The 23303-nt window shown below is 38.6% G+C and overlaps 1 long non-coding RNA gene across 1 annotated transcript; it reads left to right on the forward strand.

Annotated features, from left to right (window-relative positions):
* Nucleotides 1–372: 372 nt before the first annotated feature.
* Nucleotides 373–945, forward strand: LOC107791817 (uncharacterized). The gene is made up of 2 exons (XR_001649337.2): nucleotides 373–512; nucleotides 602–945. It is a non-coding gene; the product is annotated as an uncharacterized LOC107791817 (long non-coding RNA).
* Nucleotides 946–23303: the final 22358 nt, after the last annotated feature.

A 23303-nucleotide genomic window follows, 5' to 3' on the forward strand; every position in this document is an offset into this window, starting at 1 on the left:
AACAACATACTCAATATTATCCCACACTGTGGGGTCTGGGGAGGGTAGTATGTACGCAGATCTTACCCCTACCTTGTAAGGATAGAGAAGTTGTTTCCATTAGACACTCGGTTTAGGAAAGCATAAGCACCATATTACATAAAGGGACAGAAAAGACGTGGGACAAATTTTTTTTATCTAACAGTACTATGTAATTTTCCGGTAAAAGGGTGTCGATTGACACCCTTGGTCGAATGTGGCTCCGCCACTGAATAGTCAAGTCAACCTTGAGCTTGGTTAGTGAGAACACACGGTTGGTCAATTTTCCTTTTGCTAGTTTTGCAGTATAAATAACTACTACTACTTGTTCATTAATTCATCTAATTAAAGGCTAATTTCTAGCTATTCTTCTCATTACACCATGGCAACCATAATTCCCAGATCTATTATAGTCATGTTCCTTGTTTTCATAGGTTTAATTTTAACTCCTGGAATCCAAGAAGGCGTTGCTGCTCGTTCCAATGTGTACAGAGGTAATTAAATGATACATATACATCAATAAACATTGTACTCTGTTTCTTTTGGCTGTTTTTTTGTTCAATTATCGGATTCAAATATGCAGAAGTACTTGTGAGGAGACCTATATGTCCTGCTTGTGTGTGTTGCCAACCTCCACCACCAGGATCTTGTTGCAGATGCTGCTCTTCTCCTATCAATTCTCAGTCACACAATGGTTCGCCTTAATCGACATGTTTTCCCGCAGGCAGTAGCGGATCTAAGATTTAAGCTTGATGGGCTTAAACTTAATCTTCGATGTTTTAAAAGTAAACTCATTAGACTTTTGATATTATTAGTTTATACGTAAGGCGAAAAAAAGTGTTACACATACACTTCACTGTACGAGCTTTGGATCATTGGATGCATCAATACTGATCCAGGATAAACATAATGTAATAAATTTTCGTATGTTTTTGTCCCAAATTTGGAATGACCGGGTGTTTGTCCATTTTGTATCTTCTTGTTCTTGGTCATAGTTAATGCTACTCGGTGGGCCGGGCCTGAACCGGACCGGACCGGGCCCGCGGTCCTAACGGGCCTGGTGGGCCTGGTGGGCCGGTCCTGGGTGGGCCGGTCTTGGTGGGCCTCCTGAGCCCGTCACGGGCTGGTCTCCATGGTTGAGCCCACGAGCCCGGGACCGGCAGGCGGGCCTGGGCCGGTCCTGGCGGGCCTGGCGGGCCCAACGGCTATTTTTCAAAAAAAAAAAAAAAAAAAATTTCAAACGGCCATATTTAAAATCTAGCCGTTTGGGCTGAAAATATGACCGTTTTTTAAGTTAAAAAAATGGCCATTTGGCCCCCAAACTTTATTTTAACCCCAAACTTTATATAATTACACTTTTCCCCATTTCTCAACTATAAATACCCCCTCATTCTTTCATTTTTATTCACCAATTCATCAATATCTCTCAATATCTCTCAATCTCTCTCAATCTCTCTACTACAATTACTTAATTTATTGTAGAAATTTCGTGAAAAATTGTGAAGTTGTTGAATTGAAGTTTTCAAGTGTTCAACGATTTTCAATTTTCAAGAAGTTGTTCGGCAATCCGGTAAACTCGTTTCAACTCTTACGTTTTTAGAATATATTTTTGTGTGGTTTAGTTTGCATAATTATAATTAATATGGCATTTACTTTGAAAAAAATGTTTGGTAAAGGAAAAGATAAAACCGGTGAAAGTAGTGGCCAACCAACTACCCTTCCCCCGGCTCCCCGACCTAGAAAAGATAAGCAAGTTGAAAGTAGTCGCCAACCTAGACGTCCTCCTCCTTCCGTAATTCTTGATAGTGATCACCCTTGTTTTCAATTTACCGATAGTGAATTTTATCATAATGTTGCACCAGGTGATAGATTAGATGATGAAATTATGAATGCTCTTTATCCTAATGAAACCATCTTAGAAAATAATGAGGAAAATGAGGATGATGATGAAACTCAAGCACCGGATTTAGATGATACACCTACTAGTCCTCTTAATAACCCAAGTGATGCACCGGTCGACCCACCTGTAGAAACTCCTACTTTTAATAGAGAACCTGCTAAACGCTTAGAAACATCATTAGTTTGGAATTTTTTTACTCAAGTAAGAGAAAAAAATAAGGCTAAGTGTAAAACTTGTGGGAAATTAATGTTGCATAAATATGTAGGAGACCGTAGCGGCACATGTAGTTTGACTAGGCACATAAAAACACACCCTAGAGATAAGGCTAGATTTTTTCAAATGAAAGCGCATCTAGAGGGGACAAGTGTAGATTCTGCGATTAACCCTAGTACAGGTTCAAATCTAGTTCAACCAGGAATTAACACTGTCACTGGAGGTATTTTATATTACGATCCAAATAGAGATCGTGAAGAATTAGCAAAGATGATTACTGTTATGTGCTTACCTTATACTTTTGCTTCTAATCCTAATTGGGTTCATTATATTAGAAAAGTGTTTAATCCTACTTATAAAGGTTGGCCTCGCGCAACAGTTAAGAGTGATATTTATAAATTCAAACATGAATATGAACAATATTTGCGTTATTTATTTACTCATATACCTAATCGGATTTCTATTACTACTGATATTGGTAGAAGTGGTAATGATTGTGATTACCTAACTGTTACAAGTCATTGGATAGATGAAGAATGGATAATGCAAAAACGCATAATTGCATATAGAATAATTAATTCGCATCACACAGGTAAATTTATAGCTAACACTGTTGCAGATATTTGTAGATATTTTTGCTTTAGCGATAAAATAATGGCAATTTCAATGGATAATGCTTCTAGTAACACCAGTGCTATAGGCATGCTTACAACAACACTAAATCCTGCATTTACTAATATTTTCCATGTTAGATGTATTTGTCATATTTATCATTTAATTGTCGGTGATGGTATGCGAATATTAAACATAGAAATTGAAAAGGTTAGAATGGCTCTTAATTGGCTTTTTTATTCAAACCGTAGAAGTAGACTTAGAGAGTATTTTAAAAAATGTGATGAATATGGCCTTAGAGAAAGAAAGGTTCCTAAACCTTGCCCGACTAGATGGAATTGTATGTACGAAAGTTTAGTAGTAGCATATGAATATAGAAACCCAATTAATGCAACGTTTAATTCTCGGGTAGGTGGTGAAGATGATGATGAAATGCTTACCACTCAAGATTGGACTAATGTTAAAATTCTTTTAGATTTTTTAGAACATTTTCAAATTGCAACAAATGCATTTTCTGGGCAATATTATCCTACTATTTCAAACTGTTTAGTTTATATTGCAGCACTATCTGATTTGTTTGTTGAATTTAGTGAGGGTGGGGATATTTATGAACTTGCTATAAATGAAATGAAACAAAAGTTTAAAAAATATTTTTTTCCTATCCCTCCTATTTATGGTCTTGCTGCAATGCTAAATCCTACAATGAAATTGGGAGGTCCTCATTTTTGGTATTCAAATATTTATAAGGCTTTAGATCTTTCAAATGAGGAAATTGCGACACTTGCAGATGCAAAAGCTTCAATTAAGATTAACGCTCAAACTGTTTATAATGCTTATCAACTTGCCTTAGAGCATGCTAGGCCAACTATTCCAACCCCTACTTCGTCTAGCTCACAATCCTCTAAAAGAGTTGCGGGCTTAAAAGCTCTTAAATCTTGGACGGAGTTCAGGGGGTCTCAAGGTGAAAATTATGATGAAACTTCACATCTAAATGAGCTTCAAGTTTATTTGTCTCAGGGACTTGAAAAGGAGAATCCAGACGGCTCTTTTGATCTTTTGGAATGGTGGAAGACAAGGGAAAAACATTTTCCTGTTCTTGCAAGGATGGCTCGGGATATTTTATCAATTCAAGCTTCAACTGTTGCATCAGAGAGCGCTTTCAGTCAAGCAAGACTGCAAATAGGTGATCATAGAGCGTCTATGAGGGATAGCTTGGAAAAATCAGTATTGTTTAGAGATTGGATCCGCTCGGAAAGAAGAAACTTTGGAATTGCAGAAGCACAACCGGCGATAGATGAAGCTTATGAAGAAATGATAGCGGAACTTACGGAGGATTCGGCTTCGCCCGGAAGTGGTGATGAACAAGCTTCTTTTCCACCACCACCAACGCAACCTCCTCCGAACCTTGAAGGATTTATGAGATTTGTTAGAGATAATACATAGAATAATATGTAACTTGTATTTTGGCACATCTTCCTTAGTTTTTTTTCCTTCTAATGGTGGTATTAGTACCTTGTTGTGCTCATTCCATTGGGGGAAGGATGACTAAGAAAGATATGTCATTTTTTGGTAATAAAATTTATTGCTTCTACCCATGAGCTTCTTTTCGCAATATTTCTTTGTCTATACTTAGAATTATTTATAAGCTACAATATATACATAATATACAATATATATACTACAAGAAAATATATTTATAAGCTACAATATATACATAAGATACAATATATATACTACAAGAAAATATATAAGAGAATATATATACATAAGATACAATATAATATACTACAAGAAAATATATTATGCTACAATATATACATAATATACAATATATATACTACAAGAAAATATATTTATAAGCTACAATATATACATAAGATACAATATATATACTACAAGAAAATATATAAGAGAATATATATACATAAGATACAATATAATATACTACAAGAAAATATATTATGCTACAATATATACATAATATACAATATATATACTACAAGAAAATATATTATGCGAATATATATACATAAAATACAATATATATACTATAAGAAAATATATAAGAGAATATATATACATAAGATACAATATAATATACTACAAGAAAATATATTATGCTACAATATATACATAATATACAATATATATACTACAAGAAAATATATTATTATGCGAATATATATACATAAGATACAATACATATACTAAAAGAAAATATATAAGAGAATATATATACATAAGATACAATATAATATACTTCAAGAAGTGATATTTATGCATGACAATTTAGTGTTTTACTATTGTTTTGTTATTTTCTTTTTCGTCAAGCACTTTAATAATTAGATATACATATATACTACATATATATTTTTAATATAGCCATGATACTACAAGAAATTGTCTTAAAAAAAAAAGCCCGCTAGGCCCGCGAAGCCCACGAGCCCGGCCCGTTAAGCACAGGACCATGTGGGCTTAGGCCCGTCACGGGCCGGTTCCACCCATTAGGCCCACGAAGACCGGGACCGCCAGGCCCGGGACCGCCAGAGCCCGGGACCACGAAGCCCGGGACCGCGAGGCCCGGCCCGTTAGGCCCACTAAGGCCCGGGCCCGGGACAAAATACAGCGCCAGATATCAACAAGCTTAACTAGAAGGAAACCAAATGAAACAATTTAGAAGAAAGGCCCTAAAACATTTCATGTTATACTAAATCAAATGGATGCATGATATATATTTGCATATAGACTTTTATCACTTAATTTTTAGTTAATTAAATATGGTTAATCATGATATGTTAATATGATTTAATATAAATCCCGGTAAGTATTTACCTAACCGATCTGACATCTTTGCACGGTTTGAGTTTACTTAGCGCCCGTTTACCGATAGAGTCCAAAGAACATGTATATATATAAAAACTTTTATAGAGAGGTTCGTGTTAAACTTTTTTTGTTAAACCAATAAAATAAGAAGATAATGGGTAAATCCTAGTTAAACACAATAAATTCGAGATTTAAAATCGGATGATATAAACAACGTATAATTGCATTTAAACCAATTTAATACAAGGGGATATTTAATGATACTGTTATGAATATGTAGTAGAATAATGATAAGCAGTAAATATATCGAATGGAAATAAATGTAAATAAAGATAATGATTCACCCAAATATTGAATGAGGTGGATGATTCTCCCTCTGACAATGATGTAAGGCCAACAAACGTGGGAATATAGGGAGCTTTCTCGGATCTGATGCGAGAAAGTGGGATGAACAATAAATCGAATCTTTATGTAAAGATAATCTTTGTATTTTTTCTTGAGAGTCAACTTTTCATAAGAGAACTTATCATCTAGAATCTTACATGCCTTTTCTTCTCTCTCTTCCCACTTATACGAGACATATCCTTTACCTAACTGAAGTACAAGTGCAGAGAATATTCTGTAGAATATTCTTCTAAGAATATCTTATTACTAAACTAGCCGTTTGGGCTGATCTGAGTACTCGACCTCGACCCTAGCCACTCAGCTCGCCAATAGATTCCTTCTTAAGCACGACTTCGGTCTAATCGGCTCTTAGTTATCCTCTCTTAGGCAAGATTCCCTTGGTCAGATTTTGACCCATACAGTTAGTCCCTCCGCCCGCCGGGGTTGTTTTGGACGAGCTCGATGGACGGACTTCGCCAATTGCAATTTGAGAAATCTGAGCATGTTGGCCGAGGAGTGACCTTGTTATGGCGAGGTGACGACGTGGCGCTTTAAGAGCCACATCTGACAGTTACGTCAATTTGAAGTGACATCACTCCATCATGCGTCATTATGACGCATGTTCCCAATACGTTACGTCGTTTCCCGCACCTTTTCCATTTCGAAATCAATGTGGCGGCATTTGGCTTTCTCGATTAGGGTGCCAGTATCCTTATAAATAGGGATGGGAATTCCTCATTTGAGCTGCTACATTTCTTAAGCATTCGAAACTCAAAGCTTCCCCTTCTTCTTTTTCAGAGTTCTTGCATCTTTATCTCTCCTTTCTCTTAGCGTTTTCTGCCATTATTACCCCTTTCACATTTACATTTTCTTCTTATATACGTGACATAAAAATGGCTAGTGCATCTTCTAACCTTGAGGGAGCTTCTAATCCTGTCGCATTGACTGTGGACATGCCTTCTCATGAAGAAAGGGTGGACATTATAGAGGACGAGAGTTTCCCCACTGTGGATGAGATAGTCCCACGTTCGGGGAGGGTCAGATCGGACTTCAAGAACTGACCCAAAGATGATCCTGAACCCATCATTTCTGAGAAGGATGCGGCGGTACTCTTTGTATTTAGGGCTAAATGGCAAATTCCGGACCATGTCAAACTTATCCCTACCGGTAACAATGTAGTGCAGATACATCGCCTAGGGTATTGCGCATTCTACGCGTATCCGTTTCTTGTCAGCTATACGCTTCCTCTTCCTTACTTGGCGGAGGACTTCTGCCGCTATTATGGCGTGTGCCCGACTTAGCTCTCCCCGTACATCTATAAGCTTTTCCTTATGCTTATCAAGTATGCGGAGCTAGCCAACCGTGAGATTTCTCTTCGTCATCTCCTCCACCTCTTCGCCCCAAGTTTTCACAGGGGTACGATGGTATACCTTCACCATCATGGGACTAGTGGTGAAGATGGATGATAATACAAATCGCTACTTTTGGGCCAATTTCTTCTATGTAAGGATGGATCACGTGGTGTTGAACCCTAACGAGTTTCCCGAGGAGTGAAACTTTGCTCGTAAGTGTTTCTCCCAAATGGTTTTTTTGTGATCTGATCGTTCTCCCTCTTCTTTTTTATGTAGCCGAGAAGGATCTTCCTTCGCTGGTCGCCGACATTCGTGACTGGGTTAGCCAGATTTTTGCCTCATACGATGGGGATCCGTGAGTGGTTGCAGTTCAATGAGAGGTTTGGGCGCAAACCTTTGGCCGGTGACTCGTTTCATTTCGACCTTAGTGGTTTTGACCTTCGTACCATTTTTTCTCTCCTATAATTTTTTACTTTGTCTTTCTTTGTTGGTAGGTCGGAGGGCTTCGAGGAGGGTGGGGGTTCATACTCCCAGCTTTCGCCAGTCAAGTACGTCGACTAGGTCTTTACTTGCTGCAGCTGCAAGCGAGCCCGTTCAGGCTGTTGTTCCGTCTCGGACCCTTGCCTTGCATAGGCCTAGCTGCCAGGCTGCTGCCCCACTAGTGGAGATTTCGGCTTCTTCAGTGTTTCATTTGGTGGATGAATTATCGCAGGGCGAGGAGGAAGAGGCTCTGCTGAAAAGATGAAGGATAGAGGTTAACGGTGGAGCTGTCACGACCCGAATTTCCCACCCTTAGGAGTCGTGATGGTGCCTACTCGTGAAAGCTAGGCAAGCCGCGTAATATATAATCACTAACTCTTTTATTTAGCCTTTTTAGCAATTTAACTTAATATGTAATTAACAATGAAATATTAACGATAAATAAATACATGCGGAAGACTTAATCTGATAACTTAGCCTAAACCAGTACGGTAATACCAACATACATCTCTACCCGGAATCCGGTGTCACAATATCACGGACCAACTACGAATACTACACACAAATGTCTGGAAAAAAGTACAATCTATCTCTAAAGTAAATGAAAACAGAATATGTATGTAAGCACGTGATTTTTGACCCTCCCCGAGGATTTTCACATTTTTTTTAGCATAAATATGTAATTGGGTCTAATATAGCCATTTTAACTATTTTTACTTTATTTCGTTGCAAAAAGAAAAATTACAAAATATATATATATATAAATTTTAGTTTATGTATTTCTCATAAACTTGAAAAAATACAAAAATTGCACTTTATTTTTGTACTTTATATAATTTCAAAAATTACAAAAAAAAATATAGTTCTATTAAGGTTTTATAGTCATTTTAACTTTGAAAAATACAAAAAATATTACCTCATATTTTATCTTTATATAAAAAACGAAAATTACAAAAAAATAGTTTTATTAATATTTTGTAGCTATTTTAAATCTTGAAAAAGATTTTAAAAAAAAATATAGTTTTGTTTAAATATTAGTCCTATTTTTGATAGTTATTTTGCTTGCATAGGACTAGTTAAGCAACGTCGTGTCCTTAGTCGGGTCCGAGAAAAAGAATAATATTCGGGATCAAACTTACCCGCTTTTAGGCCTAATTTTCGGACCTAACCCATAATAATCCGAGTCCGCCACACGTGGGGAACACGGACGGAATCCCATACACGGGGAACCCCACCACGCGTGGGGAACACAAGCCTCGAACCCCACCACGTGTGGGGCTCATTTGTCTTGGCCAAAGGGATCAAATACACGGACAAAGAAAGGATTAAGGGACAGATTTTAAAAATTTGGAGAAAGGCACTGTAGCCTCGTCTTCCTCCTCAATAGAAAACCAACAGAAAAAACCCTAACCTCTGCGGCTGTTCATCGTCTTCCTCCCTTCTTCCTGACGAAAACCTTAAACAAAAAACCCTACTGAGCCCGACCCCAAACCACCTGCTCCGACGACACCATCTCCCTCGTCGTCTCGCAACCAGTCCGTCGTCACTGCCCCCAACCCCGACTCGACCACCCACCACCTTCTCACACAACCACCAAACAAACCCAAACCAGTCGCCACCCCCACTGCGTCGTCACTGCCCAAAGTGACCATCCAGTCGCACCCCCACGTCCAAACGACTGCCTGCATCGCCCAAACACCACCTTCAACCAACAACCTCCCGTCGAACCCCCTCCTCCTCACGTCCAGCAGAACTCCCACCTCCATCACCACCTTCTGAACCAACCAGCCTCACAACCAGCAGAAAACCTTCACCAACCCACGTCCAAACGTCCCTCCATAGCTCCCCTTTACTCACCTCCAACGACCCCTTAGGTTGCAGCTTCACGCAACAGTTGTTGCGTTGAAAAATACAGCAGCTGTTGCTACGTCGCTGCGTTGCTGAGCAGCTCAGCCGTTGCTTCAGTCCGGTGAGGTTGTTTTGCTCGTCGAGGTCCGGTACGTCGAGGTCGCTGTCCGAGGCGTCAAGGTCCGCCTACGCTTCGTCGCGTTTCAAGGATAACGCTGCCTCGCGGTTAGTTGTTTTTTTTTCCAGATTTGTTTGAGGCATTGTTGGCATTTTCCCTCGTTGCTTCAGTAGACTTTTAGTTGTTCCCTGCTCATATGTATATGGTTATTCACTTGCTTCGTTTGATATGAGCCTATGGTTGAGATTCTGGCAAAAGGTGCATAATTATGCCTAGTTTTCTTTTTGTTGTTGTTTTGTTTAAGTTTTGTTTCTGTTACTTTTATTATTAGGGAACATTGAAGTTAGGTTATAGATTTATTTTTACGCGATTTTGCTCAATGGACATAGTCTAGTGCCATGCTCTTAGGAGTTGCGTAAATATGGGCTTAAACCGTTGGTAGGAGTAATCCTTTGAAATCAGAATCCTAAGTGTGTCATTTTAGCAAATTCTATGTCCAAAGCAAAGTAAAAAAAAATAAAAAAAAATAAAAAAAAGAAAAAAGAAAAACGAGGCAAGCTTCGCCAAAAAATAAAAATGCACAGATTGCGGAGCCCTCACAAAATATATGCATTAAATACTTAGATTCCGGGTCGGGCCGTTTAGCGAATTTCACGGCCCTACCCCAAAAATAATAATGCGCTAGTTGCTTTAGGTGCGCCTTTAATAATGTTATCTCCCTAAACTCGGGTGCACATTTATGTGACCCAAATCCAAATCTCAACGAAATCGAAATGTGTCTCTAATCACGGGTACATTGACTGTGACGTGGTCTGAGATGCATTTCCATGACGTTGTAAATTCCTTTTAATAATAAATGAGACGAGCCTCGACAAACAAAATGTAGAAGCTACGGGGCCCTCTAAATGTATGTATATTAAAAATACTTAGAATTCGGGACATGCCGTTTAGCAAATTTCACGGCCTTCCCCAAAATAACAATACGTTAGTTGCTTTAGGCGCGTCTTAATAATTTATTTTTCTTAATTCGGGTGCACATTTATGTGACCCAAATCCAAATCTCAACCGAGTCGAGATATGTCAATAACCACGGGTGCATTGATGTAACGTGGTTCGAGATATATTTTCACGACGTTGCAATTCTCGTAAAAAATAATAATAAAAGCGGTCAAGAGTTTAAACTTGCACATAGGTTTTAACATGTATAAAATCAGATAATCAAGCCAAATATAACAGTTGAGCGACCGTGCTAGAACCACAGAACTCGGGAATGCCTAACACCTTCTCCCGGGTTAACAGAATTTCTTATCCGGATTTCTGGTACGCAGACTATAATATGGAGTCATTCTTTTCCTCGATTCGGGATTAAAATTGGTGACTTGGGACACCCTAAATCTCTCAAGTGGCGACTCTGAAATAAATAAACCAATCCCGTTTCGATTGTCCTTTAATTGGAAAAAACTCCTGTGCGCCCTCTCGGGTGCGGAAAAAAGAGGTGTGACAGCTCTGGCGACTCTGCTGGGGAGTATATAACCCAGAACCACTGGTTCAGGGTTAAGAATTCGAGCTTAGAATAATTGTTATTATTTGGCTTTATTTATTATCTGATTTTATTATATGTTTGGGCTCAATGTGCTAAGTGATGCTTTTACCGCTTTAATATTATTTGAACTGTATATAAATTGTGCCGAAACCTTTCTCTTCTTACCTCCGGGGATGTGCTTACTGGTTGAGACTCCCTATTCTGTTAGTGTCATACCCTAAATAAAAGAGGCTCAGAAAGTTTCTAAGCCGGTTGGCCTTTTGGTTCCCGGAAAGGAGCTCCTTCCTCAGCTCGAGTTGTCCGCTCGGGTACACTGTCTAGAACACCGACCCAGGTTTTTGAACCTAGTATAACAAAGCCACATTCCGGATCCCTAGTAGGAACGTTTATTTGCATCATGTGCATTTGACTTAGGGGACTCAACATAGGGGTTGGGTCCGTCTAGGACAAGCAACCTGAAAATAATAGACAATCTTTCCGCATCTTATGTGCTACATGTTGTATTTAGTCAAGGGCGTATGAGTCATTTGGTCATTTCCAGCATGGTGTTATTTTAATCAAAGCATGGGGAACATTTGTGGAATCCAAGAAGCCTTGGAATTTCTTATGTCCTCCACGCTTGCTTTTTGGGAAAGCACATGGGGAACATTTGTGGAATCCAAGAAGCCTTGGAATTCCCCTATGTCCCCCACGCTTCATTTTTGAAAAGCACATGGGGAACATTGGCGGAATCCAAGAAGTCTTGAAATTCCCTATGTCCCCCATGCCACATTTTTGAAAATATAATAAATATAAAAAAATAAAATATATATGTATATATATAGAAAGAAACATTGGAAATTCAAAAAAAAAAAGATTGTGTATGTTTTCATCATCCACAAATTAGAAAATAATGGAAAAGAGGAGAAAATAACAGTGTAGAGATGTGGCTACTTATTGTTAGAAAAAGAAACCAATGCCCGAGTAGTATAGAAACTCTGCCGAAATTTTGAGAAAATGAGAAAAAATGTCTTATTAGTAGCAAAGGAAAAATAGAAGAAAAAATCATCATTGTTCTGTCTTGTTTTTTCCAAAAAATATTGAAAAGAAAATAGTTTGTTTTGCCATTAAATGAAAATGAAAAAGAGTCTGGTTTTTAAAATGTTTTTTTATTTTAGTTGGCTTGTCTATGAAAATGCCAAAAAAAAAAATATAAAAAGAGTCGGGCGTTGAACGTGATTTTATTATTTGTTCCAAAATAAATATATACATAATCAAAAAAAAATTCAAAAGAAAATTCAAAGTTCAAAAAATATTTTTTTAAGCATTTCTTTTATTAAAGGTAAAATTCCAAAAAAAAAACATTTTCTTTTTTCTTCAGAATAAGAAAAACAAATGAAAAAACGAAAAAAATTATTATCTTCCTTTTGAAATTCTCAAAGTTCGAGTCAAAAGAAAAGGAATTCTTAGAAGTCGTTCTTTCAAAAAAATAATAAAATATATATATATAGTTTATTTACTCCCTTATAAGTTGCCCGAACTACGCGGGTTTGAATCTCACCGGATGTGAGATACGTAGGCAACCCTCATCGGGTCCAACCCCCCTTTTGCTAAAAAGCCAAAAACAAATAATAATAAACAAAAAAAAAACATGTCAAAGATTTTTAATTTTGTCGTAAATAAGTCTAGTGATGTAACTTCCCCCTTTTACAAAAAAATAGCAAAAACAAATATGTCAAATTTTAATTGTCATAAAGAAGTCGGGTGCCGCTGTTTTATCAAGACATAGCCGAATGTTCCCGAAAGGGACACCGGAAGGCTGACTTTGCATAAACTGCCACCTTTGGGTCATTTTTTAAGACTTGGTCCAGTTGACCCACACAGCCTTAAAAAATCTTCGTCCCCGAGACGTTGAAAGGCCGTATTTGCAATATTGAGTTTTCTAATTTGGAAAACGATAAAAAGAGTCATGAATAAGTCAGGTGATGTTGTTTTGTCATAAATAGCCGAATGTTCCCGAAAGGGACGTCGGAAGGCTGACTTTGCATAAACAGCCACCTTCGGGTCATTTTAGGAATTTTTTTTGTCCAATTGACCCACACAGCCTTAAAAATTTTCGTCCCCAAGGCGTTGAAGGGTCGTGTTTGCAACACCAAGTTTTTATTATAATTTGAAAAGAAAAAAAAACACAGAGTCGGCGGTCAGGTGAATACCGTTTGAATTTTGTCATAATAAGCCGAGCCAGCTTCGGCCGCGTCATAAACCGTTCTTGCCGAAATAGCCTTAGAGTATCTTTCAGTTGTCGAAAGGCTATTTTCGTAAAAGAACGGACAAGTTTGTAAAGTGTCATAAATAATCCTCCCCGGCCTCAAAATTCATGTGAAATTTGGAAGGGGCTACATTTGCAAAAATAACCGTTTGGTTGCATTTGTCGAACAGAGAAAAGGAACTAGCCTTTTGTTTTTGAGTTTGTAAAGCTTTTGATTAGAATATGTGGGTTGTTTGATTTTCGAGTTTGTAGGTCATCTTCAAACCTTTGAAACCCAGTTTGTTCTAATATGAAAAAATGTTTAGTATTGTTTATCTTTTAGTGGTCCGAACTACGCAAGGTCTGATTTATGCGGGGTCATGATATGTAGGCAATCTCCATAAGATTCGACCACAACAAAAAAAAGAAAAATGAAAAAGAGCAAAATGAAAAAAAGAAAAGAGAAAGAAAAGAGAAAAAAAGGAAAAAAAAACATCGAAAAAAAGAGAAAAAAAAAGAAAAAAAAGATGTTGTCAATAATGAGGACCGACTGAGTCCATTCTAACCTGTTTGTTTTGCAAATAAGTTAAGGTGGTTGGTTTGTGGTAAGCCGGACAATGACACCCGGAATCCTTTACTTGCACCTCATGATGCACACTCTGCGGGGATCAGGCCTGATGACAGAAGCATTCGAGTCCTATTGGGAACTTGTTGACTAAGGGTAATGATATTGAAGTTGGCAATGGTCATTGCAATACTAATGCAAAGCTCAGTGGCTACGATGCCAAGTTTGATAAAATGGGAGGACGCTCCCTTCCTTGGTTAACAAGAAAGAAGCAGTTGGTGGCTTATTTTGTTGTCATTTCTGTTGTCCGGATTATTAAGGTTGTAATTTGGATTTTGTCCTGTGTCAAACCTTCTTATCTTTCCATTTTGTCATAGCAGTTTGTTTAAATTTTGTCCAGTTTGTGTTAGGATTTTATTCTGGTTGTTTTGTTTGTTTTATTATTCAAACCATTTCGCCGGTAGTCTAATACAAAGCCGGTCTTTTGTTAGTTCCAGTCGTCTTTTGTTTAGTCCTTTTATCATTTCGTTCAATGCCGATTCTAGGGACATGACATGCGCACCCAGTTTGGGCCTAATCTTAAAAGTTAATCATAAAACCCCGGAAAGGCGATCAGACCATTTAAAGAAAATAAGGACGGTTTGAGATTATTCAGAGCTCGAGTCATGTGGAACTGGGGCAAGTTAAGCACAAAGAAAACCGTTAAAAGCAAGATTCGCCAAACTGGCATGAGGGCTGTTCAAGATAATGAGAGTTAGAGTGTCGCCCAACGGTGCGTTAGAAGTGACATATGAAGAAACAAATGTTGAATATAATTGTCAAGTCCAGCACCATCAGAAGAGACTACAAATTTAAATAGTGTTGTTTGCACTTGGCATATTTTGAAGACTGGAATGACGAAGGCATTTTGTTCTGCTACCCAAACACTTTATCCTTCGTTACCCCTTTTGAGCCTTATTTATTTTCTTTCATACCCCTCGTTCGGAATCAGTAGCAACGAAGAAAAAAAGGAAAAAGAAAGAAAATGACAAAACGAAAAAGAGAAAAAAAAAAGAGAGAAAAAGAAAAATGATAACAAAAACAAAAGAAAATCAGAATGAAAAAGAGGAATTGTGAATTATGTTTGACCTGATTCCTCAAAGAGGATACGTAGGCGCTTCACGACTCGGTCATAGTTTTGAAATGAAAAAAAAATCAATTAAAATATCCCCGAGCAAGAAACTGGGGAAAAAGTTGCGTTTGTTGTAAATAAATCTAATTCCGAAGGTTGTAACTAATAACCCAAAAATTAATGTATTTTTGAGCCTTTTATACCCTTTCTTTCTAGCCTATCCAAAACCCACATTACGGTCCAAGAAAGACCTTCTGATCAGTCTTCAAAAGATGTCAAGTCAGACAAATGGAGAGTCTTACCGGTGAGCATAACATTCTGTTCCACAGCAGAAAGGACTCTAATCCCCAACAGAAAGAGTTGTACTGGCAACGCTCCAAATCCCCCAGCTGGAGAGAGATATAAAACGAGAGAGTCTTATTGGTGAAAACCTTCACAGGCACCATAAGGCGATGAAAGTTGAGAAAAGAACAAAATATGAGAGAGACTTGATAGTGAAAACCCTTCGGGCACTACAAGTCGAATAAGATTGAGAATCAGATGGGGAATCGCCAATTGAAGATCTTGAAAGATGATTGACGGTAGAGGATAGGCCACATACGCATGTCATGGCCATTAGAGTCGGTATCTGCGTTTGATAAATTTTTATTTATAGTTTCTTTTGTAAAAGAGTCATCGTTTCCTTTGTCTTTTATTTTGTTTCTCTTATCTTTCTCCTTTCATAGAAAAACTCCCCAATAGAGTCTGTCTGGTCAGAACAAGTATGAAATGACTTCAAATATGCCATCAGCTTTTCAAGATGAGATCTGATTAGTACATCCAAATGGTATAGTCAGCAAGGAACAAGCGCGAGGCTAGTGTCAATAAAGATATCCCCAGCAAAAGGGAATTGACAAAAGGATTGACTAGCGTCAAGAGGGATATCCTTGCCAAAACTAAGGTTATAAACCTCAAAGACAAGGCCCGTGAACAAAGCAAGGAGAGCAGTGAGCATGATTTGGCGAAATCCATACTGGACTAAAAGGTCGGGGAAATGCAGTTTCCAAGCTATGCCACAAAAGAATAGGGATATCCCCAGCTGGAAGGGATTATCCCCAGCACATAATATCATCCCCAACAAGTCGTGGAACACAGCGCAATGAAGGAGAAAGGGAAAGTCATCCCAATAGGAATATCACAGCCAACCACCATGTTTTAAACTAACAAATTTTGTTTGATTTGAAACAGGTACAGGAAATGGCATTGATGCAGAAACGCATGCCACAATGGATATTATCAAACTGGGGCAGAAAATTTTCCTTCCATTTAGAAAATTTTCTGGAAGTCAGGTACCCCCAGCTGATAACATTTTACCCCCCAACAGGTAAGTAAATAATTTCCCAACAGTGTTATCCCTAGCAGTTGCGAGGAGTCCAACACAAGGTTGGAAAGTCAGTATCCTCAGCGGTTCCTTTCGGGGGTAGTCTTCGAAGGAAGAAGCTATGCAAAAAAAGAGTAATAATAAAAAATAAAAAAAAAAGAATATAATGAAAAAGGGGAAAAGTCATCCCCATCTAAATAATCCCCAACAGTTTCGAGGGAAGACAACACAGGCAAGTAAATAATTCAAAAAAAAAAAAGAAGAAGGAAATGGTTCACGCATAGGAGACGCACTTCCTAAGTCAATATGTCATTAATAGGAGACGCACTTCCTAATTTGAAATCATTAAAGTTTTTATCCATAGGAGATGCATTTCCTCCTAAGTTTGTTTCACTTTTACCCATAGGAGACGCATTTCCTCCTAAGTTTATGTTTTATCCATAGGAGACGAATTTCCTCCTAAGTCTAGTTTTACCCATAGGAGATGCATTTCCTCCTAAGTTTTACCCATAGGAGACGCATTTCCTCCTAAGTTTGTTTTAGATTCACCCATAGGAGATGCATTTCCTCCTAAGTTTACCTTCTCCTAAGATAACCAAAAAACAAAAATGACCTAGTCTGATGAACTTTCTCCTAGGATCAAAATCTTAGTCTGATGAATCTTTCTCCTAAGATACCAAAAAGAAAAATCTTAGTCTGACGAATTTTTCTCCTAAGATAGAGACCTAGTCTGATGAACCTTCTCCTAGGATCAAAATCTTAGTCCGATGAATTTTTCTCCTAAGATAGAGACCTAGTCTGACGAACCTTCTCCTAGGATCAAAATCTTAGTCTGATGAATCTTTCTCCTAAGATACCAAAAAGAAAAGACCTAGTCTGATGAACCTTCTCCTAGGATCAAAATCTTAGTCTGATGAATTTTTCTCCTAAGATAGAGACCTAGTCTGACGAACCTTCTCCTAGGATCAAAATCTTAGTCTGATGAATCTTTCTTCCTAAGATACCAAAAGAAAAACCTAGTCTGATGAACCTTCTCCTAGGATCAAAATCTTAGTCTGACGAATTTTTCTCCTAAGATAGAGACCTAGTCTGATGAACCTTCTCCTAGGATCAAAATCTTAGTCTGATGAACCTTTCTCCTAAGATACCAAAAAACAAAATCTTAGTCTGATGAATTTTTCTCCTAAGATAGAGACCTAGTCTGATGAACCTTCTCCTAGGATCAAAATCTTAGTCTGATGAATCTTTCTCCTAAGATACCAAGAAAAAAAAAAACACGTCTGAATTTGAAAGAAAAAAAAACGTTTGAAAAAAAAGAGGAAAAAAAAGAGAGTCACTTTTAGTTGTCTTAAGATTATCAATGTTTAGTTTTCCTAAAGCCAGGCGCCCACCTGTATAACGAGAGGAATAAATTTTGCATTTCATGTTCCAGGCGCCCACCTGTATAACGAGAGGAATACATTCAGTCTTTACTTTCAAGTGTTGAAATTGGGAGCCCGCCCATAATAACAGAGGCATACATTCAGTTTTTACTTTCAAGTGTTGAAGTTGGGAGCCCGCCCAGATAATAGAGGCATACACTTCAGTCTTTACTTTCAAGTGTTGAAGTTGGGAGCCCGCCCATAATAACAAAGGCATACATTTCAGTCTTTACTTTCAAGTGTTGAAGTTGGGAGCCCGCCCATAATAACAGAGGCATACATTTCAGTCTTTACTTTTCAAGTGTTGAAATTGGGAGCCCGCCCATAATAATAGAGGAATACATTCAGTCTTTACTTTCAAGTGTTGAAATTGGGAGCCCGCCCATAATAACAGAGGAATACATTCAGTCTTTACTTTCAAGTGTTGAAATTGGGAGCCCGCCCATAGAACAGAGGCATACATTCCAGTCTTTAAATTTCTTGTCAGGCGCCCACCTACATAACGAGTGGAATACTTTTCAGTCTTTAAATTTCTTGTCAGGCGCCCACCTACATAACGAGTGGAATACTTTTAAGTCTTTAAATTTCTTTTCAGGTGCCCACTTTTATAACAAGAGGAATACCTTTTAGTCTTATACTGCAGATTTTGGAAATCAGTAACCCCACCGGAAGGTAGAAGGTTACAACAGGAATCCCCAGCTCCGGGAAGCAGAAGGCTACAACAAAAATCCCCAGCATTCAACCAAGTTATAAATAGCAGAAGCTCGCCTCAAGAATGCGAGTCAACATCTGAGATGGTCGACAAAAGCTGGACACAACATAAAAGAAAAAAAAGAAAAGAAGAAGAACAAGAAAAGAGAAAAACAAAAAAGGGAGAAAAATACGGAAGTGGAGAACAAATGTGGTCTGCTCAAGAACTAGCACCTACAACCAGCAAGTGTCAAGGTTCAAATCCAAAGTCTGTATGAAGCACCATTCAAGACTTAAGACCAAGTTTCAGAAGACTTAAAAGATAGGAATCCTTGTAACTAGTAGCTGATAGGTTTAGTTAGTCTTTTTCAGTTATCATTTTTTTATTGTAATGACAGGACCTCGGACCGGAACCTCAACGGAATGGCACCTCGATCGGCTCTTCACCTCGGTACACTCTACCATCTCTCTCATTCCCGAACTACACGTGGCCTGATTCCTGTATAACCAAGGATATGTAGGCAGCTCAGATACCAGGGCTCGGTCACATTCCCTTTTTTTTCCCTAGTGTGGTCCCTCCAAATAATGGTCGGGTCAAAAACATGTCTAGTCGTTCTTTGTCGGAAAACTCTTCGTGTTTCCAGTCAAAGAGGGGCAACTGTAAGCACGTGATTTTTGACCCTCCCCGAGGATTTTCACATTTTTTTTAGCATAAAATTGGGTCTAATATAGCCATTTTAACTATTTTTACTTTATTTCGTTGCAAAAAGAATAATATAGCCATTTTAACTATTTTTACTTTATTTCGTTGCAAAAAGAAAAATTACAAAAAATATATATATATATATTTTAGTTTATGTATTTCTCATAAACTTGAAAAAATACAAAAATTGCACTTTATTTTTGTACTTTATATAATTTCGAAAATTACAAAAAAAATATAGTTCTATTAAGGTTTTATAGTCATTTTAACTTTGAAAAATACAAAAAATATTACCTCATATTTTATCTTTATATAAAAAACGAAAATTACAAAAAATAGTTTTATTAATATTTTGTAGCTATTTTAAATCTTGAAAAATATTTTAAAAAGATATAGTTTTGTTTAAATATTAGTCCTATTTTTGATAGTTATTTTGCTTGCATAAGACTAGTTAAGCAACGTCGTGTCCTTAGTCGGGTCCGAGAAAAAGAATAATATTCGGGTTCAAACTTACCCGCTTTTAGGCCTAATTTTCGGACCTAACCCATAATAATCCGAGTCCGCCACACGTGGGGAACACGGACGGAATCCCATACACGGGGAACCCCACCACGCGTGGGGAACACAAGCCTCGAACCCCACCACGCGTGGGGCTCATTTGTCTTGGCCAAAGGGATCAAATACACGGACAAAGAAAGGATTAAGGGACAGATTTTAAAAATTTGGAGAAAGGCACTGTAGCCTCGTCTTCCTCCTCAATAGAAAACCAACAGAAAAAACCCTAACCTCTGCGGCTGTTCATCGTCTTCCTCCCTTCTTCCTGACGAAAACCTTAAACAAAAAACCCTACTGAGCCCGACCCCAAACCACCTGCTCCGACGACACCATCTCCCTCGTCGTCTCGCAACCAGTCCGTCGTCACTGCCCCCCAACCCCGACTCGACCACCCACCACCTTCTCACACAACCACCAAACAAACCCAAACCAGTCGCCACCCCCACTGCGTCGTCACTGCCCAAGGTGACCATCCAGTCGCACCCCCACGTCCAAACAACTGCCTGCATCGCCCAAACACCACCTTCAACCAACAACCTCCCGTCGAACCCCCTCCTCCTCATGTCCAGCAGAACTCCCACCTCCATCACCACCTGCTGAACCAACCAGCCTCACAACCAGCAGAAAACCTTCACCAACCCACATCCAAACGTCCCTCCATAGCTCCCCTTTCCTCACCTCCAACGACCCCTTAGGTTGCAGCTTCACGCAACAGTTGCTGCGTCGAAAAATACAGCAACTGTTGCTACGTCGCTGCGTTGCTGAGCAGATCAGCCATTGCTTCAGTCCGGTGAGGTTGTTTTGCTCGTCGAGGTCCGGTACGTCGAGGTCGCTGTCCGATGCGTCAAGGTCCGCCTACGCTTCGTCGCGTTTCAAGGATAACGCTGCCTCGCGGTTAGTTGTTTTTTTTCCAGATTTGTTTGAGGCATTGTTGGCATTTTCCCTCGTTGCTTCAGTAGACTTTTAGTTGTTCCCTGCTCATATGTATATGGTTATTCACTTGCTTCGTTTGATATGAGCCTATGGTTGAGATTCTGGCAAAAGGTGCATAATTATGCCTAGTTTTCTTTTTGTTGTTGTTTTGTTTATGTTTTGTTTCTGTTACTTTTATTATTAGGGAACATTGAAGTTAGGTTATAGATTTATTTTTACGCGATTTTGCTCAATGGACATAGTCTAGTGCCATGCTCTTAGGAGTTGCGTAAATATGGGCTTAAACCGTTGGTAGGAGTAATCCTTTGAAATCAGAATCCTAAGTGTGTCATTTTAGCAAATTCTATGTCCATCGCAAAGTAAAAAAAAAAAAAAAATTAAAGAAAAAAGAAAAAAGAAAAACGAGGCAAGCTTCGCCAAAAAATAAAAATGCACAGATTGCGGAGCCCTCACAAAATATATGCATTAAATACTTAGATTCCGGGTCGGGCCATTTAGCGAATTTCACGGCCCTACCCCAAAAATAATAATGCGCTAGTTGCTTTAGGCGCGCCTTTAATAATGTTATCTCCCTAAACTCGGGTGCACATTTATGTGACCCAAATCCAAATCTCAACGAAATCGAAATGTGTCTCTAATCACGGGTACATTGACTGTGACGTGGTCTGAGATGCATTTCCATGACGTTGTAAATTCCTTTTAATAATAAATGAGACGAGCCTCGACAAACAAAATGTAGAAGCTGCGGGGCCCTCTAAATGTATATATATTAAAAATACTTAGAATTCGGGACATGCCGTTTAGCAAATTTCACGGCCTTCCCCAAAATAACAATACGTTAGTTGCTTTAGGCGCGTCTTAATAATTTATTTTTCTTAATTCGGGTGCACATTTATGTGACCCAAATCCAAATCTCAACCGAGTCGAGATATGTCAATAACCACGGGTGCATTGATGTAACGTGGTTCGAGATATATTTTCACGACGTTGCAATTCTCGTAAAAAATAATAATAAAAGCGGTCAAGAGTTTAAACTTGCACATAGGTTTTAACATGTATAAAATCAGATAATCAAGCCAAATATAACAGTTGAGCGACCGTGCTAGAACCACGGAACTCGGGAATGCCTAACACCTTCTCCCGGGTTAACAGAATTCCTTATCCGGATTTCTGGTACGCAGACTATAATATGGAGTCATTCTTTTCCTCGATTCGGGATTAAAATTGGTGACTTGGGACACCCTAAATCTCTCAAGTGGCGACTCTGAAATAAATAAACCAATCCCGTTTCGATTGTCCTTTAATTGGAAAAACTCCCCTGTGCTCCCTTGGGTGCGAAAAAAGGAGGTGTGACAATGTATAAAGATAGAAGAGAACACCGGGCCTGCGCACGCCTGCAAGACTACCTCGGGATCTCTAACTGGACTGAAGGCAGCCGCCCAATGCTACGGTCCAAAAGCTGCCGCTTCTGGATCTGCACATAGTGCAGAGTGTAGTATCAGCACAACCGACCCCATGTGCTGGTAAGTGCCTGGCCTAACCCCGACAAAGTAGTGATGATGCTAGGACCAGAGTACCAAATATACCTATGCAATTATATAATATGCAACGGAAAATAAAACAGGAATAAACAAGTAAGGATGGGAGGGGGTACATGCTGCGGGGGAATATCAATACCATCAGTAAATTAAGAGAAGGGCATAAGCACAATTTAGAATTTACAGTAAAACAATAAGGAGCTCGTAACCAATCTATAAACACTTTATATTATCAATTGTTGCAGCGCGCAACCCGATCCCAAAACATAATAACACTGTTGCGGTGTGCAACCCGATCCATATCATTTATCACTATTGCGACGTGCAACCCGATCCAATTATGTTATTGTTGCGGCATGCAACCCGATACAATTAGATCATTGTTTCGGCGTGCAACCCGATCCAAACATAATATTATTGCGGCGTGCAACCCGATCCAAACATAATATTGTTACGGCGTGCAACCCGATCCAAATATAATATTGTTGCGGCGTGCAATCCGATCCACATATACAGTTCAACACCAATAACAACAAGAGTCCCGGCAAGGGATCAATAAAGAAACAACACTATCCCAGCAAGAGAATCGACAGTATAAGTAAATACGTCCCGGCAAGGGAAAATCAGCTATAACGAAACTTGTTCCAACATCTAACTACCTCAACTATCACCAATACTCAATACTAAGTAATTTTCACGAGAATAATCATAATCCTTGATCAACACAGAGAATCAACAACTTAGGCATTCGTAGTATTTATTAAGAGCACAAAATTTCAATTTAAGACTCATGGTCATGCTTGACACCAACGTATAGATACTCGTCACCATGCCTATACGTCGTACTCAACTAACATATAGCAAATAGGACACAACTCCTAATCCCTCAAGCTAAGGTTAGACCAAACA

The sequence above is a fragment of the Nicotiana tabacum genome, chromosome 6, assembly GCF_000715075.1.
Source record: "Nicotiana tabacum cultivar K326 chromosome 6, ASM71507v2, whole genome shotgun sequence".
In the NCBI taxonomy this organism is placed as follows: Eukaryota; Viridiplantae; Streptophyta; class Magnoliopsida; order Solanales; family Solanaceae; genus Nicotiana; species Nicotiana tabacum.